At 40.6% G+C, this 25,058-nt stretch overlaps 1 pseudogene; it reads left to right on the plus strand.

The window, feature by feature from the left end:
- Positions 1–454: 454 nt before the first annotated feature.
- The window catches only part of LOC122143684, a 46,091-nt pseudogene continuing 21,487 nt past the window's right edge, over positions 455–25,058 (plus strand).

Raw genomic sequence — 25,058 nt, forward strand, 5'->3', positions numbered from 1 at the left:
CAGTATTATCAGTCCCCTTTGCCGATTAGCCGGGCAGTCAGGGGTTGGGGCTGGGGTAAAGAAAGAAGATCTTTCCCTTTGTTTTAGTGAAGAAGGATGGGGTCTTGTCTTCTTCGCTGTGACTTCCGGAAGCTGAAAGGGGTGCGGGTGACTAAGGAAAGGAGCCCCACTGTGCGCGGACACTTTTTGGCGCTGCTCGAGGGCGCCGCCAGAGCGCTGCTCTGCTGTTGAAATCTGCGCGAGCGAGCGTATCCTCAGTACCAGACCGCGATTCACACGGATCAGCTGCCAGAGAGCGACGGAGGACCGATTCCGTCGCTACCACTGCCGCCGCTACAAGTTTACGGAACTATTATAACTCAGCGTGACGACAACGGCCCTAACCTCTACCTCGGATTTCTCTTCCAAAGGGCCGGCATGTCACACCGATGTACCGTTTTTCGTGTGGCGTGAGGCTTGGGCGTTCTCGCCGCTCTGCAGGTAAAACTTGAGGTGCGTCCGAAAAGCGATGTGCGCGCGGGCACCTGAGCGCTGCTTTATGTTTGGGCTTTGGCGTATGTTGCTGTTATTTATACTCTGCGGTGTTTGTAAACTGCGGGTGAGTATTTGTGGGCGTCTTATCTAGTCACAATACAAATAACTGATCGATTTTGCTTAGTCGGAGCCATATGACACGGGGCGATTTTAGTGCCTAGAGCAATATTCAGAGTCACGGGATTTTGTCGGTTTTTGTCTCGAAGGGTTAAAGACTCAATGTCGCATCTATTTTGCTTACTATGCACATTCGTGCAGTGCGTATGGCCTTTTCTCTTTGTCTTACAACAATTCCTGTCTTCAGATTGTGGTTCACAGAAGGTGTTAGACCTCCCAGATAGTGCGATTGGTTTTTGTGTTTGTAGAGCCGTTAGATTGTACATGTCAGCCCCGTTTCTAAACCGATCCCGTGCTGAACTCGGAGTCCAGGCGCAGTACACTAAATTCTGGGGGGTTTTCACACGCGCTCGCGCTTACTTTTTGGCACGTGAGATGGAAAAGTTGGGCCCCTCGGGGAGGTGATTACGAGTCGCAACAATGGTCCCCTTTCCGACTGGATGAAACAAATGTAACAATAATCAGTTAAATGAACAGCTGCCGTTGAGGTGTCCCGCTTCCGCGTGACTCTGTCTCTTTTAGAATTGCAAATGAGAAATCTCACGGTGAACAACGGCTCTGTTGCGTAACCCACCAATATGACAAATCACTCTGACCCGAATCAGCGATCGGAGAAAGAAACGTCGTTGCTGTCAGGTCCTTCGGGTCTGCTGCCCTCTGAATTTCTGCAAAATGGGGAGTTCCAGCAGAATTAAGATTTGAACGCAGGGAGCAGTCATGCTACAGAGTCGAGGAAAATTGCGAGAGCAAATTGTAATGTTATGATGGAAGCAAATCGTGTGAAGTCTGCATAACAGTAAAGTTAACATTTGGCCATCGGCCATTTGCCCCGGGGTTTAATGTTTTTTTTAAATTGGCTTTTGTTGTGGTCCTGGCAGTAAGTAGAAGTTGCAGTCCCTGCCTCGTGTCGACAATGTCTCATTGCGACATGTTTTTTTTAAAGTGTAACATTAATGTCGCATTTTACAACTGTTTTTGTGTGTGTTATAAAGGTTCCACAATGTTTAAAAACCCGCTGCTGTATTGATAGCGATGGTCCGATTGGTGAACGAGTCATTTATGTTGAGTCAGATTTAATTTCCATGAATCATTTGAACGTGTTCTGCGAGCGCTGCGAATTGGGCTGACGCTGGTTGTCGAGCCAGCAACTACACTGGTTTACTGAACCGAGAATCGTCCGAGTCTTCGTAATGAGCCTTTCAAAAATTACGCGCCCTGGAAATATGTTAACACTACAGATTGAAGAACAGTTCACATCGGCTACAATTCGCAGTTGTTTAAAAAATAACATGGTCAATTTAAACAAAAACGTTTCTTTCATGTCTCAAGAGATACGAAGAAGTGATTTTATCTTTAACTACATCAGCACTGCAACAACCCTGACACTGAATAACACGATGTAATTATAATACAACAACGATACGTAGTAGGAAAACAACGCTAATTACTCACTAATCGAGTTTGGGGCATGTAATATACAACACCGTAATGTCAATTAAGAGCCACGTGATTGCGTAATTAGTGATGATGTAAAATAATCTTTTTGTTTGTTTTTGTCTTTTAAGATTATTTGAAGTTGACCCTGTTCAGCGACGACAATATTCATATGCACGTTTTTAAAACTAGGGATTTAATGTACCTTTCTAAACACAAATCTCATTGTAATTATATCATCAGGCACGTATAAAGCCATATGTGCACAGTGTCTTTATTCAATCACGTTGGCTTTATAGAGTGTCCTGCTTGCCTCTTTCTGCCCTCTGATTCTTCATTCAGCAGGGCCGCTGGTGCAGCTCCACTCTAGAATCATTCGCTCTGTGTGGATGTGTCAAGAGGCAGCAATATTTGCCTAAGCAATCTGCTGACAGGGACAGTTTTAAAGTCAAATTTTTCTCAAACACACCCCTGTATGCCAACTTTATACCAGGCGTTCTGCAGATATATCATCAGCACGGCAGCTGTGAGACTGACAACATCAAAAACCGGAACAGCCATGGTTGAATGATGATCTTTGTTTAGCAGCACAAGCAAATGCTGGATGGGTCGTGTGTGCTCAGGAACCCATTAGTCGGCATCCACTGAGCTACAGTAATTAACAGTTTGTACATTGACTATGGGGCATTACAACACAGCCATCCGTCTTCTTCAAGTCCTCTGACTTCTATCCCAACAAAGAGGCTGTTTCACAGTGGACGTCACCTTTGATCTTCCCCACAAGTTTTAAAAACCAAATTCACCTATTTGCCTTCACTGAGATCCTGACTTTGGGTGTCATATCAGATGCTGTTCATGCTATTAAGATTGAATGATTCAAAGCTGGTTGTTTATTTTTCTAATGAGACAAGTCAAGATTCAAGAATGAATGAGGCTTTGTCCTGAGCGTTAAATGCTAGGTGTGTGTGCCTGTTTTAAGCGTAAACCATAAAGGAGGGTTTGTGACTTGTCACCGGAGTGCTTTCACCAGCTGCGTGAGTGTGTGTTTGTGTTTTTATGTGATAAGTGCTCCACCAGACCATGCCATTCAAGGTAGAGTGTGCGTAGCCTGGTCAGCTCTGCTTTTCTAACGTCTCGCCCTCCTGACCTCATCAGTCTAATTACACCTACCTCAAAATAACAGATGGCCCTAGTGCCGGAGGGGGGAGGAGGTGAAAGAGAAACCCCTCGCTCTCCTTGAATAAGGAGAAATAGAGCAACGCAGTAAATCGTCATGCAATGAGCCTTATTTAATTTCGCTGATCTGCTGCAAATTAGCGAGTAATCGAAAAAATACAATAGCATTGGTAATTCAAAGAGTTCATTTGGAGCTTGATCAATGGACTCAAGCGGCTCTGGAAAGGCTCATCACGGTTGCTCTTCTTGAGCAGAGTTCTGCCTCATTTCCTCTGTTTATGGTGAAAGAGCGTGATCGTTATGTCCATCGATTCCTCTAGGGATGCTGGATATTTGGCTCATGCTGTGGTGTAGGTTGGCTCGTGCTGTTTATTAATCACCATTAATCGGGATTAATTTGTCTTGTGCTTTGTGTTTTTTGGGCAGGTGGCAGTCCAGGGCACGGGAGCGATGCCATGTCAGCCGGGTTTCACCGAGAACGAGTACAACGCGTCATGACCGCCGACGTCATCACCGAGGGACAAGTTCTGCTCAAAGGTAAACAGAGATGTTTGCATTTATTCTCCTAATAAACGCCAAGTGAACTGGTGCGACAAGCGCTCCCCGCCAGGCTTCGGTTTCCACCCTGATTCTGTTGGGAAGAAAAAGAGAGAGAGAAGGGAGGATGGGGGAAGGGTGGGCTTTATGTGTGTATGTGAAAGAACAAGATGGGGGGAGGGGGTTAAGTGTTATGCTGCGTTGCTTTATGTGTGTATGTGAAAGAACAAGAGATCTACGGCGTCTAGTTTGCCGCTTGAACATTTTGATGCATTGGCGTAGAAGCGCGAAATAGGCAGCGTAGAAAGCAAAGTTGAGGCGAAATTGGCGCCAGCGGCGAAGGCGAAATCCGCTTCTTGTGGGAGGGGCAAGTGCTGGCGGTTTGTTTGTGTGTATGATGGCTGATGTTGACCGAGCATTGAGGGCTTTTCGACTTTTTCCTGCACCGCGCCCTCTGAATAAACACATTATCTTGTTAGTTTAAAAGTAGGGGAAAATACTTGTAAAAGCGGTAGCGGGAAGGCCAGGTGGTCGATAAAACATGTACGGACTCAAAAAGTTAAATGTGTATTTACAACACACTCTTTCCAAGCGAAGTTTTCTTTTTATTCCTGTCTATAGAAATATGAATCGCTTGTCATATAGCTCCGGGGTGACTGCTCACTGACAATATCATTCATTCCTCCATGTTGAATGAGTGACTCTGAGCAGGCTCCTGATTGGCTAACGCGCGCGCCAATTGACGCCAAAGTTCAAATTTTTTCAACTGGCGGGCGAAGCAGGCGGTAATTCGCGGCCAAACACATAAATGCACAAAAGCACATTCGCGGCGTAGTGCCAGCGTATCGCGCCAGACGCCAATTCGCGGCCATTCGCTATGAACTAGACGCTGGCGTATGAGGCTTAATTCGCTGGCCAGGCGTCTCGCTTCAAACGCCGCCTCATTCGGCTACCTTGATTCTCAAGGACGCTGCCAGAACGCCAAACGCTTCTTACATTGACTTTGCAACATTGAAATCATTCACGGCCAGACGCCTATTCAAGGCGTTTGGTGTGAACACAGCATTAGGGTTGCTTTAGCAGGGGGTGTTTATAAAGGGGGATATGTGTGTGAGAGGACAGCTCAGTATTTGGGGGAACTGTGTTTTGAAGGGTCACAGTGTGAGTGAGATTGGGGGGCTGAATTGCCCTCCCCCGCCGTAAGCTTGAAACCCCTTGTTGTGATCAATAGCATTGATTAGACCAGCCAGATCCATACAGTCAGTCGATGCCACAGATCCCTGTCAGCCATCTCAGTACATTCAGCTCAACCGCAGGGGCCATATTTGTGCTGCGTTTGTAAACTTTGGAGGCCTTATGCAACATCCAGGCATCAAGTCTAATTACAACACTGTTAAAAGAGCATAACTATGTGTTTTACATTTCCAGTAGATACACCCATGGCTTGTGATTCAGTCGAAATGTTATTTATTAATTAGTGATGATTAAACATCATTGTTTCAGTCAATGATTTCAACCCATCAAAAACTATTTAGACTGAAACCAAAACTGCTTTTTTTTGCTGTTTCAGTGGAATTTTTTTTGGTTGTGCGGCACACTAAGCAAAAATATTTTTGTCCCAGAGAACCTTGGAGTTTTTTCTTTTTCTTGTCTAAAAGTGTTACTCGACTTCTAACAAGCTACATATTTTTACATTTCCATATCGTTGACTTATTCATGGATTACTGAGGAAGAGTGAGTCGTGGAACACGAACAGACGGTCGCAAAGCTGTAGCTTTGTGGCTCTTGAGGTCTATTTGTGAACTGTGGGACACAAACACACGCCACACACACCTGTGATAGTTACAATAAAAAGTGAGAACACTTGCTTTAAATTTAACACTAAGAGCTCGACATATCACACCTCCTGATAGGAATTCTCCAAGTGAGTGTGTGTTTGTGTGTGTGTGTGGGTCAGGAACTGCTGATAGCCGAGTTGTATCGCGCCCACAAAGACCGCCCAGTCATTTTGATCTCACAGTTGACTCACTGATTCACTTCTTATGTCCTTTTCAGTGGAAAGGTGAGCTGTATTGCATTGGGCACACAAACACAAAAAGCGGCTCTCGTTTCATTACCATTTCAGCCTGTATGGTTAGCAAGTCAATGTGAACTCTGTTCCGCACAGTGCCTTTTGCCAAAGGACATAAGAATGTGCTTCCCATCATCATCCTCCCTCCCCTTCACTCTTTTCTCCATCTCCCCCTCCTGACTGAGGAGTCTCTTGTTAAACATGAGGTGGATGTTTTTTGTGTCCTGACATTCATTCATCGCATCCTTTTTTAGGCAAATGACTTAGGGATGAAGACTCTTCTCTTCTCTCCCCTGCAGCCTCTCTTCACTCTCTCTCTCCCCTCTGTCCCTCCTTTTCTTTTTTTTAGTGCGGGACAGAGGAATGTACAGTTAGTGCTGTCTCAGCACTGGAGCCCACTTGGTGATTCCTAACCAAAGAATGTTTATGCAGGCTTTGCTGCTCCAAAGGATTTTTAATTAAGCTTCCTGTGGGTCTGGAAGATGTATATATACAAAGTAAAAGTTTTTTTTTTTTTGGCTGTTATTATATTTCGATATTTGTACGTGTCAATTTACAATAGCCATTGTTTGCTAAGTAGATTTAAAATGTGTAATGTAAGAAATAAAATATAGTAAACATTTAGTTTAACAAAATTAAAGATCAAAGCTTTTTTTTTTTCATCTTATTTCTTAAATATACAAATATAGTAGTCTACAGCAAAATTTACATGTAATTATATAAAATTATGTAAAAAGTTTTTATTTTTATTCTATTTTTTGAATGCACTGCCATTCAAAAGTTTGGGCCTCTCTTATGGATCACCAAGGCTGGGTGCATTTTGTTTCGGAATCGAAACAGTAATAATTTTAAATAACTGTTTTCTACTTCATATATTTTCCATTTTCATTTATACCTGTTACTGCAAAGCTGAATTTTCAGCACATGATCCTTAAGAAATCATTCTAATATGCTCATTTTGTTTCTTTGGTCATAAAAATGTTTTTTTTTTTTGTTGTTATTATTAATATTGATGAAAACAGTTGTTGTGGAAATTTAGATTTTTTTTCAGGATTTTTTTGATAAATGGTAATTCATTTGAAATATAAACATTTGCAATAGTTTTATTGTGTCCTTGATGAATAAAAGTTTCTTAATTTCATACTGACCCTTTTGACCTAATGTGAGTGAAGTCAAACAAATGACTGTCTTTAAGTTTAAAATCTGAGACATTCATATCAAGAAATTAGTGTCACGTCCTTTTTCAGAAACCTAATGGCCAAATAAAAATGCATGTTTAAATCATTGTGTTATCCAAAGTTGCTTGGTTTTATATTGTCAGCAAAACCATCTGAAACATATCATGAATATTCATGGTATGGACAGCCCTACATGCCAGTGAACCATTTTTTTATCCTAATCCTCTTCTCCAGCTTTCATCTGTTTTTATTTTTCTCATATAATTCTCTCATCTATTCTGAACAGAGATATTGCTTTGAAGTTTTAAGACAAACTTGTTTTACTAGAGGAGACATTTTGTAACTTTTTTCCCCATGAAATACCTTACTCAAGCCTCCTTTTAACCACTGAGAATTTGCACTCCACAGATTTCTCTCTCTCTGTGTCCTCCTTGTGTTCACAGTAACCTGTTTTTTACCTCGTTTGATCTGCTTTAAAAAAGGAGAGAGAGCAAATGATCAGAGGTAGATGCAGTAGGTGAGAGGTGATTGCCGTATTGCACACATCGCACCGCGCCAGAAGAGTGGTGTTTGTTTTTGATCAGCCTCGATCAGCGAGAATCCAAATCCAACTTTCAACTCTGGCTGTTTTGTGAACAAGTTAAAGAGCCGAAAACACAATGGAGTCAACACAGAGAGGGGGAAGAGAGTGAGCGGAGACAGAGTGGCTTTTTGTCTGGCCCATGTGAGGGGCTGTTGGTCACTGAGATTGACCAATCGGAACACGGCTGTAAGGTCATCAGCATGCGGGTCACTGCCCTTCAATGGGCCTGACTGAGGTGGAGTTAAAGAACAGTTCTGGGAATGCAGAGAGCAAGGGGAGTGGAAGTGAAAAAAAAAAACACTGAGAGAAAGAAGAGAGGTAGATTTGGGGGTGGGCACGCGCCTCCTGGTGCTTTGGTCCCTTCAGTGTTTTTAAAATTTAATATGAAGTACCTAATGAGCTGTCTAAAGATTACTAAGCATGCTATTGTCTTATTTGTTCAGGCACTGTAATCCTTTGTTGTGTCCGTTTACATGTGATAATGAGCTGACATTTTTTAATTAACCAAAGAAAAACATAAAAACCCGGGTGAGAGGAAGCTTTGGCAGGAGTGGATTGTTCTCTGCTTAGTTCACCATCAAAATTTGAGTCACAGAGTTCAGTTCAGTCCTAATTTGCCCGCTTACTTGAGTGACAGAGCGAGTCACCCAGTTTGGCCTTTGCTTTGCTGTCATAGGTTTTGAAGATCACATCGCCAACGACTCTGCTTTCGGTCTTCATTTAAAACTATACTTCACCCAAAAAATTAAAAATGAAACCATTTACTCACCCTCATGTTGTTCCAAACTCCTGTGACTTTCTTTTTTCCTGTGGAACACAAAAGAAAATGTTTAGATAAAAAGTTTTTTTATTTTTTTCCCGATACATTGAAAGTCAATGCTGTCCATTTTCCTGTGGAACACAAAAGAATATATTGTCAAAAAGACAACAGAATGAAAGCCATAAAGTCATATTGATTTAGGACAGTTTTCTATTTTTTGTGAGCTGTCCTTTAACAAACCATCTTCACAATTCTTTAAATGCAACAGGAGGGCGGGACATGCTTAATAAATTCAGGCGTAAATTGGCGTGTCTGTGTTAAAGAGGTAAAGTAGACCGGATGAGAGTAAAATGTGACCTCTGTAAAGTGTCAGCTGTGATCCGCATACAGTCAAAACCACTGGCTTGGATAATCGCTCTCTCTCTTAGTGGTCGACTCGATATTTTTTTTTGACAGCCGCGCCGATATCTTGAAAGTAGGTGAGCCGGGAGTAGCCATATATATATATATATATATATATATATATATATATATATATATATATATATATATATTTATTTTTTATTATTATTATTATTATTATTATTATTATTATTATTATTATTATTAATATGTAAGAAATTTGAAATCATTTGACAATGGATTAAAAAATAAATGTGTTAAATAAACATACTTTATGTACAAAGTTACTTTTAATACAAAGTATTTTTCACAAATAAATAAATAGATATTTAATAAAAATATAATTAAAAAGGAAGTAAACACTTTAACCAACAGGGCACTCAGTATTCTGGGAAGTTTGTGTGCATTGGGAATCATATTCTTTCAAATAAACACAGGGTAACGCTCATTTTACATACAGCACACAGAGAAAATGACATGAATATGACAGTGGGCAAATGCATAAAGTGCAGCATAATTTGAAATCACGAGTTTAATGTTTAAAACATTCAATTCACACTGACCGACCGTCACACAGAGAACACGCGATCATGCTGGATAAAAGTGCACACTTCACAAGATCTCACAACTGGATTCCACTATGTTTGCAAGGTTTGTTCAATTAAATGTTCATTGGCCATTCAAAGATTTGTTTAAATGATTTAAATGCGTGATTTGCTTAATGCTGACGGTAAAAGCGAGACAAGAAAGTATTATAATGTTTGCCTTTTTATTAGTAATAATATAAAAGCAATCATTATAATACTTTGTATACATTAATTCCTTTGTTTAACCGTTCTATCTGATTATTAGACAGACTTCTATCTGTATTAGACAGAACTGTTAACGACAAAAGCAAACAAGAGGGAGAATGTGAGCTGTGTGCACTCAGGCGCTGCCTTTCTCAGCGCTGTCAAAATAAACCTCAAACACATCAGCCAAGCAGAACAACTTATCGGCTAGTGCCGATATTTGCAAAAATGGCAAAAAAATTGGCCGATATATCGCCTTGGCGCGATATCGGTCGACCACTACTCTCTCTCCCTGATTTGGCCACATGGACTTTATTAGCCTAAATCAATCTGGCAAAACAAAGACCCTAAGAGTCTTGATCAGAGCATGCATATGTGAGAGAGCTGAGGCATGTGAGAAATGAAAGAATGAGAGAAGAAAGAAAGGATTATTCCTTGGGTAGTAAACCTGGGAAGTACAGAAAAATAGATCTTTGGATGTCATAGTTCAATATAAATTCGAGTGGTCTGTACCAGACATATTAGGATTACTGTGGACCTCGAGATCTAGTGTGCTCTCATTAGCGTCTGTGGGTATGTACACCTGTTAATGTTGCATTAAATTACTGTAAAAATCTCAGTTACAGCACCACAATGTTTCTTTAGTCAGCTGGTCTCAAGGTTTGGTGTCGCGGGGGGAGGCGTGGAGCCCATCCAGGGTGACATCAACCCTTTCCACAGATATTTTTAGAGAATTGCTTTGCTCTAACATGTAAGCTGTGTTTTCTCAAAGAGTAAAGAATGACACGAAGCTGTGTTTGATGGTCATCACTGGCTGCCTCATGGTGCTGGATTGTAGTTTTGGCAAAGCTTAAGCAGGGATCAACAATAAGGATTTTTTCTCATGACCAAGTCTGGCCAGTAGATCAGATTTGCACTCGGCCTGCCAACATTTTTTCGCAGGCCCCACCATAAATAAGTTTTCTGTTTTTAGCATTTTTTAAAACAGCAGTATTAAAAAATAGTAAAATAAATGTATTTTATGAAAAAAAAATTATATAATATAAAAATATTATATAATTTAGATTATGAGCAACAAATGTAGTATATATATATATATATATATATATATATATATATATATATATATATATATATATATATATATATATATATAAATATATATATATAGTTTAATTTTTAATATTTACAATTTTTAATAAAATAATTTTAAAAACATGGAAAATGTTGTCAAGAGTCGTAGCATTACCTGCCTACATATTTAAGAAAACGTAAAATATACAATTTCTTATAATTAAATCTGAATGTACTATAAAATATGATATAAAATATAAATTTAAAAATTAAATATTTTAATATATTTATCTTAAATATAATTTATTACAATTAAATATAAATAAACTATAAAATATGAATATGAAATATAAATATATCATATTTTAATATTATGTTTATTACATATAACATATTTAATAAAAAAATCTTTATTTAATTTAACAATATAGTTAATAAAAAATGGAAAACTGATTTGTTTATCATTTTTAGCCCATTCTAACTTGTGTAAGACTACCACAAGCCATAGCATTAACTTGGTGACATATTTAAATGTGTTAGAAAAATATTAATATAAAATATATGAATATATGAATGTAAATATTTATAAATAAAATGCATTTTATTTAATAATAATAAACTGTTTATACAATTCTTTTTATATTTAATATAATTGAATGTAATATTTTAAATGAAATAATAAAAAGTTGACATTAAAATCAGCAGAGTTCAACAATGCTCAGTACATCTCACACACACACAAAAGGCATAACAACAAATAATTTTTTTAATGTGTTGTGACAGTGTAACAGTGGGCCAATAGAGCAAGTGACTGTCCTGTTAACTGGCCTGAGAGGACTCTCCCACTGGGCTCGGGGCCGTCTTTGTTGTTGAGTCTTTTTTTTTTAAGGCTACTTGAGGGTGTTGGAACGGTAAGCAAACAACATCAAGTCATTCTGTCCTTTTCTATCTGTCTCTCATGCACACGTAAGCCCCTTTTGACTGTTGAGGGATTATTATTGGGTGCTTTGGTGTCATGGCAACTGGCTGATTTCATTCTCTTCTCAGGCTTTTTTTGTTGTCAGAGGTCAGGTGACCCAAAAACTCTGTTGTCTCTAATTTTGCTCTTGACTTTATTTCTCACACGCATACACAAGCACTCACACACATGCTTTTAAAACGACTACGCAAGTTCATACGGGATGCCCTAGTTTCCTTAGTAATGATGGATTCCTTCCCACTGTGCTGACCATATTGGATCGAGGGGAGAGGAGGGGTGGAGAGAGAGAAACAGAGGAGAAAAGAGGGGAACTTGGGTGTGGTTTGAGTTTTCATACTCAGAGGATTATTGATTGTTGAACAGAAGGCATTGACATCATTTATGCAGTAATGGTGTTTAACTGCAGGAAACGGGTAATTATATGGCATTTATGCTAATCATAGTGTGGTTACGCGGTGAGCCTAAGAGATCTCCATCGGATCGCGACTCTCGCTGTTTCTGAGCGTGTTTGAGTTCGTATTTATGCAGCACTGGCTGTAAAAGGCTGTTTTTGTGGGTCCGGACCACAATGTGTCATGATTGACTGACCGCTGCTAAACAGAGCCCATGGTTCAGAAGCCCACTGCTCACGATCTCTCCCACACACACATACACTGGTCAGCGCCGCTGACCCTCCCACATGCCTGGAGTTTGCGGTTGGGTGCATGCCGAGAGGTGACTGGGTGCTGGAGCGCCTGGGAGAATGCGGGGGTGGCTGAACTACACTGAAGTCTGGTTTCAATCATCAGGCCAAGGCAGGGGCTTTCGGGGGAGAGGATGATTGAGAGATATGAAGGTTTGATCCAAATGCTGGAGTGGAATGCAGAGCACAGTCAAGGTTTAAAAACAAGATGGTCAACTAGTCCAAGAACCAACTAGTCAGTTAGTGAGGACTAGTTCATCTAGTTTTTTTTTCTATATTATTATTATTATTATTATTAAGAAGAAGAAGAATTATATTTGATTTGTATTAGTTTTATATATGTATACAACATATTTTTTTCATATAATATGCATAGAATATGATATAATATAATAATAATAATAATAATAATAATAATATGATTTTGAGTGATGAGACAATAAAATAAAATAAAAAACTAGATGAGGTTGTGAATTTATGAATATTACTAAATAATATGTATATAACAAATAATATATGAATAACTATTTAACCAAGTTTTAAATATTTTTATCTAGTTAACTAGTTTATGTGTGTGTGTGTGTGTGTGTGTGTGTGTGTGTGTGTGTGTGTGTGTGTGTGTGTGTGTTTCACATTACATGAAAGAAAACTGTTTAGACAGGACAAAAATGGACAGAAACAAATGACTGGATTTACTGTGTTTCTTGTTGATTTTAGATGGTGGCTGTGATGTATGTATGAATCCTCCTGAATCCTGTTAGAGTGTCGCAATTACATGGCAAGGCCAATTATGATGTCATCAATACCAACCCAATGATTCATAGTACTCATAAACAAAACACCACAGTGCTAAAACAGCCCACTGAAAAGAGCGATGCTTTTCTCCCAGTGTCTGTTTTGTGTGTGTGTGTGTGTGTGTGTGTGTGTGTGTGTGTGTGTGTGTGTATAGATCAGAGCGCCTATGGCTGTGGTCTATTTCATGCTCTGCCAAATCTCTCCTTCTCCCATACTGCAGAGGGAAGATATGGGACACACACTCTTTGATTAGTGTTGAGTCTCTGAAGCGGTTGTGTGTGTGTGTGTGTGTGTGTGTGTGTGTGTGTGTGTGTGTGTGTGTGTGTGTGTGTGTGTGTGTGTTTGTTGGATGGTTTAAAATGCCTGGCAGGAGCTCCTTTAATGCTTTATTAGTGTTTATGTTACCTTGACTTGTGGCGCATACGGCTACCGCAGACGTGAAGAATGCAAGTCGACGCACTTCTTTTCAAATTCACACACATTCCAGTGAACCCTGCAGACGTTATCCTGTCTCCGTCTCGCCACCCGTCCAAAACACCTCCCCTCACCCCTAATCTGAGCAGTATTTGAGTTATTCTAATCTTCATCCATAAAGGGTTACAGCCGTAGACGTTATTGTGCATGAGTGTGCGAGCTATTCACGCCATTTATTCAATAATGGTGAACGACGGGTTAATCCTGTCCTAATGGCATTTGACAACAACACTGGATTTCCGTTTTGCACATATGCATGTGTGTGTGTATATATATGGATGTATGCCATCAGAGCCCACTGGTTGACAGCTGCAAGTACCCCCTACCCTCAAGCCCCCGACAATCAGGATAAGCCTAGATTGGTATGTCTCAGACAAATTCGTAATTTTTCCCCCTCCGTCTAAGTGTGTGTGTGTGTATGTGTTTTTACAGGAGTTAGGATAGCCTTCATCATAGTGGGGACAGCTGGACTGGCATGTGTCCATCTTCACTTCAAACGAATGCTCTCATCCCCTCATTATTACACTCGTCCTCTCATTCCCCTTCTCGTCACACCTCTGCTTCTGCTATCAGCTCGCTCACCAATTTAGGTGTGTGCTCAGCAGCTAAGCGAGGGGAGAGAGTGTGAAGTGGAATTCTTTGCGTTTTCCCGTAAGATGGAGGGATATATTTGGATCAGGGTAAAGCTAGCATGACCTTAATACAGGGACAATGGATCGAAGCTGTGCCCGATATGGGTCCGCTTTTTTTAAACGCACACACACACAACCGGGAGGAAGGAATGGCGATTAAAAATGATTTCTCTGGTGTTTAATGAGAAAAGACATAGCTGGCGCAGGAGTTAGGGTGCAGGAGGTGATAATTGGACCGGCTCATGTGACTTCTGTTCTCCAGCATAAAGCAGTAGTTCACCCAAAAAATAATTTACTTAGTCTGGTGACAGCCAAACCAGTGTTATTTTCTTTCTTAAGTGAAACACAAAGGAGATGTTAAGCAGAATGGACAAGCAGCTCTTGACAGTGGATGGTGTTTTTAATGTTAAACATCAAAAAGCACAAAAAAATAAAAAATAAATAAATAAAAGGTGCATGTTGCCATATTTTGGCCTGAACTTAAGACTGACATTTTTGAATTGCATATCAAATTGGATTACACAGTTTTAACATGAACAAACATATATTAACATATATTAATACATGTTCTACATTTTCCCTACATTTATGTATTTCCTGTTTATCTGTTAATACCCAATATTGTTGGGGTTTCTAAGATGGCCACAATGTGACCTGACTTTTGTGAGCTTCAGTTGAAGGGAAGATTTGCAGTGAATTTGGGTTCTGTTTATTACAGAAGTTCTCAAAATTAAGACTTAGATAAGCCGTACTGTTATGGTTTTTGGCATTATAAATCACCAATTCAGTGTCACTGTCTGGAAAAAGAACAGCTGGGACCTTGAGTCAGCTTTCCTCTGAGGGGCCCATCTGAAAACTGTACAGCGCTGGAAATCATCTCGTTCACTGTCTCCCTTCCGTTTTCTCTCTCTCTCTCTTTTCTCAATCTCCCCACGGCTTGTCCTCATCCGGATTATTCTTGTCTTGTTGTTGTATTGTCCTCAGCCTTTCCTTTGAAGCAATCGTTTACTAGTGTACGACTCTCGCAGTTTTTTACACTCAGGCCATTTCTCAAAGGAAACAACTTTTGTGTCTTTTGTTACGTTTCTCCGTGGCCCCCTTTTCTGAGCCCCCCACTTTTATTCCGCTAGCATCTTTCCGTCTTTTTATTTTCACAATACCTGTGTGAATGATACGGTTAATACGGCGCCGCCCATGTGCTGCAATGTAAATCCTCACAATATCTGTGCTGTCCGAGCGTTGCGGATGCAAAAAAATTATTACAATGTTTCCCATAGGGCCAGAGAGGTGAGAATGTTGGGCTTCCCTCGATGGGCGAGATTTATTGGCCACATATTGATTCCTTGGGCGTTGCCGCTTGATTTGACCATGGCCGGCATTGTTTTACGAGCACTGGGGGAGGTGTTTTGTGCAGAGCATGCGGCTGCAATGAAACACTATTCCGCCCTTTGCAAAACCCTTCCCTTTTTGCTCCCAAGCTGGAGCCTTGGGGTTGTCAGGGGGGCGACCAGCATGGCGCTAGGCACCTGGCGAATGTCGTCCCATTTGACTGAGCTCGGTTGAGCAGGGACTATTGTGTTCCTGAGGTTTTTCAACAGAAAACTAGCCAGGCGCAGAATGTGACCGCACAGAGCCGGAGAATCTTTGACGTCCACTTACAAATCAAAAGCGTATGCTTGTCCAGGAGGGATTTTTGAGAGTTTTAGCTGCGTGTTACATCTGCACATAGTTATGTAATTTGAGAAATGATGAATATTCTCTCTTGCTTATTTTTCTTCTGCTCGGTTGGCGATAATCCTCACACACACCCCCACACCTCCCAGCACTCGCACACAGTATCAAAGTACTAAGTCCGCCCTTTGTCCGCAACACTATATCCCACTGTCTCTACAGCTGTCACCATTCACACACAGAGCTGAAACACACTTATGCTAACAGACATCAAATGCGTTCGTTTCTTCTGCTAACAGAGGATGCGTTAAGTCCAGCTCTAAAAGGAAAAGCATGTTGTAACTTTATTCCAGACAACTCCGTGAAAGGCAAATCGAAATGCGTTCACGCTCCACACAGACTTATCCATTGGGGGCTTGGTTATCTGGGTCAGTGCCTGTACAACTCGTCAAATCTCATTACACTCCAGTCTGCTATCTGATGCACTATGGGTTATGTATTTCTGCACTCTAGTATTAGAAACAACACCTGTTCAGGCACATGCATTACTTTTGACCTACCTTCTGCATGATTATTTGATTTGCTTTTAGCATTTTGTAGTCAGCATACACCCTCCCTTGCCTTAAAAGGTATCGCACGGTGTCTCACAGAGGAGCGTCGATAATGAAAGACGATCCTCCATTGCTCATTTTGCGCTGTAGTGTGTGCACACGCGTATTTGAAAAACTCTGTAGGCTTCGCTGGAGTCACGTTTCACACAGTCCCCTGCCTGTATCATTAAACACACCTGAGGACGGGTACTCACTTCCTCGCACACCCTGTTCAAAAACATTTTTGGCTCAATTGTTATCTTCTTATATGGATGTTTCTCTCTGAACTGCAGGGATCTAATGGGCATCTGTTATGAACAAGGACGCGTTATGGATTTCTGCTTGCCAAAATCAATACTTCAACCCTCACCACATCCGAGTGTGCAAATCGCGCAACGGGGTTCGTTCACAATTTTGTTTGCATCGTATTTGGCCCTCATCGGAGATTCTACGGCAGAAGTTTCGCCATACACCACGCAACCCAGTATTGACCCCCCCCCCTTAGGGTTTACCGGTGATTCTACACAACAATGTTTTTTCCGGTTTTGGGTTACAGTTTTTCTTTGTGCGTGGTGTTTGTCTGTGTGAACGTACCCGTTTATTGACTCCAGTGAGGTTTTACTGCACGCCCTCATCCTCGGCTTCTGTGTGTCAGATGAAGATATCAAAGAGGAAGACCTTTTAAACCAATAACGCCCGGATGCCCAACACACATGCTACACACGCACTATAAATTTAATCAGGGCCTTGAGCTCAAATCACTATTGTTTTCCAGTAACTCAAGATTTGAGGAAGTCTATCCTGCTTTTGTTTCGTTTGTTTGTGCAGTTTGCTTTTTCAATCTGTGCTTTCTAATACGGATTGAAAGAAGTCCCGTGAAAACACGCACGGACAAACAGAGGTACATACAAAAAATACTGGGATGTTTTTTTTAGAAGAGGAAGATTATAAAAATCTGTCATAGATTAAAGTGACTGTTTTTAGCAAGGTGTACTACCACAGGCAGTCAGATAAATTAACACACAGTGCTGTTTCAAAAACTCAAAACAGAGTTGGGTTTGTTGAGATCATCTTGGTAAATTACAGTATCATCTGCGTTCAGCACTGCGAGATGAAGTGCAGATGTTTTGCAATTATTTGCTGTTTTTTATTTCCTGTCAGTCACACAATGAAGGAGCGATTACAGTGGTCAGCGTTACTGAAACCCGAGGGAGTCTTCCATCACTCACACCCACATAATCTTGAATCCTCTATAATCCCCTCCTCCTCCATCAACCTCCATTTAATGATTCCTGTGGCCTTACCATGCATTCCACACTCAGAAACTCTGCACACTTGATAGGAGTATGTGTTTGCAGGTTCACAACGACCCAGTAAATGTTAGTCCTCAAAAGTATTTTATGTACTGATCTTTTTTAAAGGGTAACTTTACTGGTCTGGAGGACTCACAATATTTTAAATGTGTGGTTTTCCAGGCCGTAAAATGTCATGAAGAATAACTGTATATTATTAAATAAATGTACTATTATAGATACTTTATATTAATTCATGGTAATTTCTTAATATATTTCTATAGTTCGATATTTTTAGAATGATTCTGGGCCATGTAGCTAGATATTGAGACACAAATTTGAGTGAATAGATTTTGTTTGGTTTAAAAGATAAGTCGAAGGGAACCGAATAATTGTCAGTCATGGAAATTCCATTGGTCAAATGGGGATGGAAACCTGTCTGTGTTATTTTTGGATCAACATGTACAATTTTTTTTTTTTGTCCATTTATTTATCTTTCGGCTCCCTTTGTTACTGAACGACTATACATAGAACCTCTCCCTGAATTCCTGCGCTAGTGGCCGTCTTGGTAACGATGTCCATTCATGCTATGCAGTGCTTTGTGCTGGTTAATACCTGCAGTAGATCAATGTATTTTCTTTTGTGTCACTGTCAGACCATGCTCTCTCGTTGTGCTTCTGCTCCTCAAGCAGAATCAGGGCTGTGACACCATAGTGTCAATTGAGAGGGGACAGATTTATATTCAGATCAATATGGTTTGTCAGTGGAACCGTTTCCTATACATTCAACTACAGTCTTGGTTATTCCTTACTTCAGATCAACTACAGTACCCCGACCACACTTTAAGTAACAGCCACAGAGAGCTGCTTTAAAAAAAGACAACATGAAGTCAAAACTACATCTATCAGTAAAGGTCCTCAGTGTGAAAAGAAATGTGCAATGATCTCTACATGCTAGCCTTATTCCACCTTTTGAAACATTCCCAAGGCCAGTTGCAAAATAATCTTAAGATATATATCATAAAGTTAAGCAATGTTTTCACCTTGGCAGGATCCAATCAAAATACTAAGATATATCCTGGCCCAGGGCATAATCGCCTGCTGAACGGTTCTGTTTGCAACACGCCAACATACCCTCATTAACCACACTTAAATGGGTTGTGAATATGGTTAATAGTGTATCTTATGTATGGCTTTTCTGAAATCCCTAATCCTAACTGCACATTTAATACAATCACTTTTTCACATTTTCATGATTGTATTAAATGGTGAGTACTTTAATGTGTGTTACGTGTAGGTCCACGGAGCACAGGGAAGAAGGGTTGCAACAGTACGTCCCGTCTCATTGACACAAGAACAGTTTATGTGACCCATTCAGCATCCCCACATAGGCCAAACATTGTCCACAAAAGACTTATCTGGGGGTTTCAAACACATGATCACACATTCTAAAAGGCGCCATGTGAATAGTGCAATTTTTTCTAAAAAGGAGAAAATACAAGTGAAAGTCTACAACACCATGTAATAATGAAATTATTGCTCTGTTATGAGCTCTAATGCAATTAATTTGGCCTAAATGTTTATAATGTTTGAGATTAGCCTCAGAAAGATGGAGGCGCATTAGCTAGTGACATTGGTCCGACTGTGTTTGAAAAATTTCTATTTCCTGGTTACTGGTGAAGTGATGGAAGTGCTGACAGTGTGCTGGTTTAAAAGCGGCTGGCTTGCATTTTTTAAAAGCCCAGAGACTGTGCGTGTCAGGTAAACGACAGAGGCCTTAAATAGCAGCTTTGGTGTGTCAGAGTATTATTGCCAAACACACAGTTATTTATGTGTTTGCAGAGGTCATCACTAAAGGAATTCGCTGCCTGTTTTAGGCCTCATTAAAAGTGATGCGGAGGTGTCTGGCCGCGTGGCGACCCCTGGCCATACTTGCGTTGCATGTGTGCGTGTGTGGGGTGTGTGTGGGTCTGTAGATTAGTGGGTGCTCTGTATTTCTACCGCTAATTAAGTAACAGATGTTTGTGGCATTCTGATGGCGGAGGATCCATAACTCTCATTGCTAAGAACAATCCGACTCATCCTGTCGCAGACACCACCAATCTAGCGAAGTCCAGAGGTTAAAATGACATCGCACGCTTCATGCGTACATACACAAACGACACATGCGAGAACTGGGCGGCGTCGCTATGAAAATTTGTGATTGAAAAAATAACCTATTGTAAACAGGCCCTTAGTGCCATTAGAGGCGACTGAATACAATCGAGATGTTTGTCTGGTGACTACGGGATTATCCTTCGTGAATGCCAAGAATAAAAAAAGAGGTTTTTTCACTGCATTCATGGTATGCCACACATTTTTATTTGTGGTCTGTTTTTGGAGTGTCTGCTGTATTGGTATTTATGAAGCTGGACAGTGTGAGGTATAGGCCGGACAGAGTTCATGTAATTTCTGCGTTTTATGTTGGCATGTTTAAGCATCCACATTGTGTACAACAACATATCTACACACCTGCTAGGGGCACAGCATTTGTCAAAACTCAGATTTGTATGTAAATATCCAAAATATTCAAATGATGAGTTGTGCAGCGTTGTCCAGCAGCGAGTAACCAAACCTGGACCCGATATCAGAAATAGACTGGTGTGCTACTATGGTGCAGTGACGGGATCAGGATTGTAGATGGTAATAGTGGAATATCATATGGTTATTTTACATGGTAATAATTAGATTAGCACAAAGTATTACTGCAAAGTACTTTAAAAATACCATGTAATACTGTGGTGCAGACATGGCTCCCAGGGCTCAACAATATGTAGAAATTGCAAGAATGAGTTGTCTTAGAAGCACTGTTATGAAATGTGTGGAAAATTGTAAACATTTTACAGGTGTTAAAGTTACATAACGCTACATATGAAACACCACTACTGAGTTTATATTTTTATTCTATTTTAAGGTCAATTTTTTAAGTTTATTGGAGTTGAATTACATTTTATAATATACAATATAGATTTGTATCTATCAGTTTAGATATAATATAGGTTTTTTTTTTTTTTTTTTTTTACATTAAACTTTTTAATATACAATATAATTAGTTTTTGTTATTTTATTTCATTTGAAAGAAAACATTTAATGGAGTTACATTACATGTTTTAATATACACAACAAGAGCTGCATTGTTTTTTATTTGAAACAGTTATTTTAATGACAATCCCATATAGTATGTTTTTTTAAAATAAAATGTGTTGTGTTCTAGGTGGTGGAAAAGTAAAGACCAAAAAAAAGATGAATACTTACCTGATCTGCAGCTGAATGCGCTTTTTGTTAGTGACCATACAAAAATATACAAATCTCCCAGTCCTGTGGATGAATTAAATAAATCATTATCTGTTACACTGACATTCACCTATAGTGTGGCGATACAAAGGCAGTGTAATCTGTCGCTGTACTTCTGTCTACAACATAGTTATGTTTAGGCAGGGCATGCATGTGCATGTGATCAGGAGGTCATTTACACGTTGAGATTGAGCGAACTTAATCAACCGTTAGATTCAACCATGTTCATTTTAAATATCTAAAGTATACATCTGAACAAATGAGGAATAGAGACGAGAGAAGTCTTATTAAGGTGGCGATGTCATAGTCTCTGTCTATATGTTAACTCCTCGCTTGTTTGAGGGGCAAACCTCATGTAGGCGAGTAGATATATATGTTGTTATTGGCTACTTTGGTATCAAACGCTTAAGTGATTCACATTACACAGAGGGAACACCTAAAAGCAGCTGTTATTGCACCATTATATCATTTTGGCGCACCTATCAATAGCCATTGGCTCATTATAGATCTACATATTTGTGCATATAGTTTCCAAAAGAGATAAGTGAAATCCCTTACATGAGCTGAAAAGCTCTAACATTTTAATGCGCACCTATTGGTTTTATTGTAAGGTTGAATTTAGTTCGCCCTCCATTTCGGTGGCACTTTTCTCAGTCTGTGTTAAAGGTGTGTTTGTGAATGTTGTCTTTTCTTTTTGTGTTTGCCATTCTTTGGTGGATGAGGGAAGTGCATACGAGGTCACCATTATAGCTCTCTTCATCATGCGCTATTCCCGGGCGGGGACGTGTCTCTTATGATCTGGACCTTCAGCTACCGATGGTTGCCGTAGAGGAAGCTCACCCGTAGAAAAACGCGCGGGGTAGCCGGAAGGCGCACAGGGCGGAAATATGGGCAGGATATACAAAAGACAGCGTTGCGCAGGGCAGAGTGGGATCGGTAAGTGGCCACATCTATCGGAATTCTTTTCACAGGAATACTCATACATGTACTCAGAGAGCATGAAAACCCAAACGCGGGAATTAAAAACAGGTATTTTACGTTCTTTCATGGGGGTGGGGAACTAAACACAAACAAATAATGATTTTTCCCTTAACATATAATGCAACTCATGTATGTCTGGCTGTTACTCAAAGATTGTACCGTTGAAGCTGGCTCGTATTAAACAAAACAAGAGTCCCCGTTGGGAGGAATAACGGGGACTGGTAAAATGTATTGTTATGCGAAAGGCGAATGGCAGAAAGAGATAGCTTACAGAGCACATTAAGCTTCAATGTGTGCCGCATGGGCCGGTCTTCAGTTGTGATGGTTTGGAAAAATATGAATTTTCAAACCTGGATGTGGATATTAGTTTTTTGTTATGTTTTTTTGTTGTTTTGAGCATGAAAAATAAACAGTTGTTATGCAGCTATACCACCATGTCCATACTAGAACAGCATTTCCAGGCGTGCTGAGTCAAATTAATTCACTGAAAGTCCTTGTGTGTTTGTTGGTCATGGTCCACACATTGCGAGTTGGGAGGCTTCTGGGAAATGACCTGAATAACGACTTGTCAGTCTGTCAATCACATAAAGCTGTGTAATTTCCTTCAGAAAGTTGGAATATGGTAAACAGATATCATATGCTGATCGTTTTTATTGTGTTGTTTTTTTTTTTTGATGCTTTGTGGAGCTTGACAAGCCTCTGGTTACAATCCAGTGCGGTGTAGGACAAGAATTGCGAAAAAGATTTGTACTTTTCGTGCTCCTCAAAGGAAAATAACAGCTACAGGTTTGACAGTTGTCCCCTTCAAGTCATGCCTCTTAAAACTCATTCGGGTGAATTTTGAGGAGACATAGTGAGGGCACATCTGACTCTCGTCTTGCGTCTCACAAACATGGGGCTGTGGGTGGTCTGATCACCTTCTCACACACACACAAACACGCATCCTTGACGCATAGCAACGCCTCCTAATCTCCAGCTTGCCATTTAGCATCGTTGACAAATGTTTTTTCCATCTCATTTGTCAGTGCCAGGCAAACCCATAAGATGAGGGAATCATCAATTCTCCAACAAGCCCTCTGCACAAGAAATAAGGGACAGAACAAATAAATAGCTTTAATAAAAAATGGCCCAAAAAAAATCACAACAACCAGTATCATTGCGCTACTAACGTATCAGTTCAAGCACAGAAGCAGTCAAGAACTTTTTTGGCCCAAAAAAAAACTGATTGGGGGAGCAACCAAGGCGACTACGTATTATGTTGAGTGTGCCTCCTCGCAATCATCAATACTAACGACAAATAATCACCAAAGACCATAAATTTCTGTTAAGTACGGGGGGGGGCAACGGAGTGTGAGGAGATTATCATGTTCACACAGGGGAACCGAATAGGCAACACTGGTTGGTATAAGAAAAGTAGAATTTTATCCTAATCAATGGGCGGGTGGGGAAGGAGCCCTAACGGGCTCAGGGTTTTGAGGGGGGGGAGAAACACATGCAGCTATCCTCGATGTAAATGAATTAATGATTTTTTAGCAAACGCCTGGCTTACATTAATGACCCGTGTGAAATTTAAATCACGTGCCAACGGTTTTGCCGTAGGGGTGTTTACCTTGCAAGACGTGATTGGTATGTGGCTTGTGCTTTACGGCGGCGTAGCCGAGTTGGGCAGAGTTTGCGATAGAGTAAAGACGCGAAAGAACACGGCGCTCTCGGTTTAATTCATCCGTAGAAAGAGGAGCCTCAGGATGGAAGGAGACGCGCGGTAGACATATAGCACTTTCGACAACAGACACCCTCCCCCCATCCTCATGACAACTGCACGAGAAAATGCAGCTGCAGGCAAAACGGATGCACCCAGCTAATAAAACGTACTCTGTGCACTTACGACAGGTTAACTGAGACAAACACACAACACAACCACAAGCACCGACCTCAAAGAAGGGAGAGCCTGCTGGAGGCGGACACATCTTGTTCCGTCAGTGCAATAATCGCGTTACGTTAAATGCCATGACTCTGTGATGGTGACCCTTTGTGCCGGGGCTAGAACGAGTCTTCCTTGGAAGGTGGAAGAAACAAAAAATAAACAACATAGGAGCACTTTTAACACGCAAGTCCTGCAAGGACGACGGACTACCAAGATTAACATCATAAACATAATAATGGCGCACCCCCTGTCCGCAGGGCGTTTAGCTAATAAGCGGTAATAACGGTCTCCTTATTGTTGCCATGTCCTACTAATAGTGCAAGCGATGTATTTTAGCCTACTGGGTCAGCCTGAGTAGGTCCACATGAGAAATAGGAGTAACAAGAGTGAAAGGTGTAATTTACCTACAAACCTGCCTAATTGCTATACGAGGAAAATCAGCGGTTTAAACCGCTCACATGTGCTTTTGAGCGAAGAAGCCAACCCAACTCGCCAACAACAATGCACACACACACAACAGTCACACACGGACTGAAAGCATATGGGTGGGAAAAACCACCTATGCGAGCTAAAATTCAGCCTGTGCTCGCTGGGGAAGGGTCCTCTCTGGTGACGAGAAAGGATGAAATTTCCATGGAGAAAAGGAAAAATATGGCTTTGGCATCCCTTGGTTATTGACATTGAATAGTAGAGAAAACAAAAAAACAAGAAGCGTTTCCACCAACGTATGACATGAGCTTCAACTTGTGCCGGAGGACGACACATCCATGCAATGCAATCCAACGCCAATCCGAGAAGCTTAGACCAGTCGTCAGAACAACCCAAAAAAAAAAACTACAAAAATATAAAAATACTAGATCGCTTTCTTATAAGTAGTGGTGAAATAGATATAGAGAGATAAGAAATCATACAGGTATAGAGATTAAGAGAGAGGGGGTACCCCTGGCCAGGGGAGGTTTATATTGGCACCGCAACGGCTGTGGCGACGTGATTGTTTGCTACTTGTGTGTTGGTGAGTTTTTGAGTGCATAGCTAGTGTCCTCACTTGG

The sequence above is a fragment of the Cyprinus carpio genome, unplaced genomic scaffold, assembly GCF_018340385.1.
Source record: "Cyprinus carpio isolate SPL01 unplaced genomic scaffold, ASM1834038v1 S000006482, whole genome shotgun sequence".
Taxonomy (NCBI): Eukaryota; Metazoa; Chordata; class Actinopteri; order Cypriniformes; family Cyprinidae; genus Cyprinus; species Cyprinus carpio.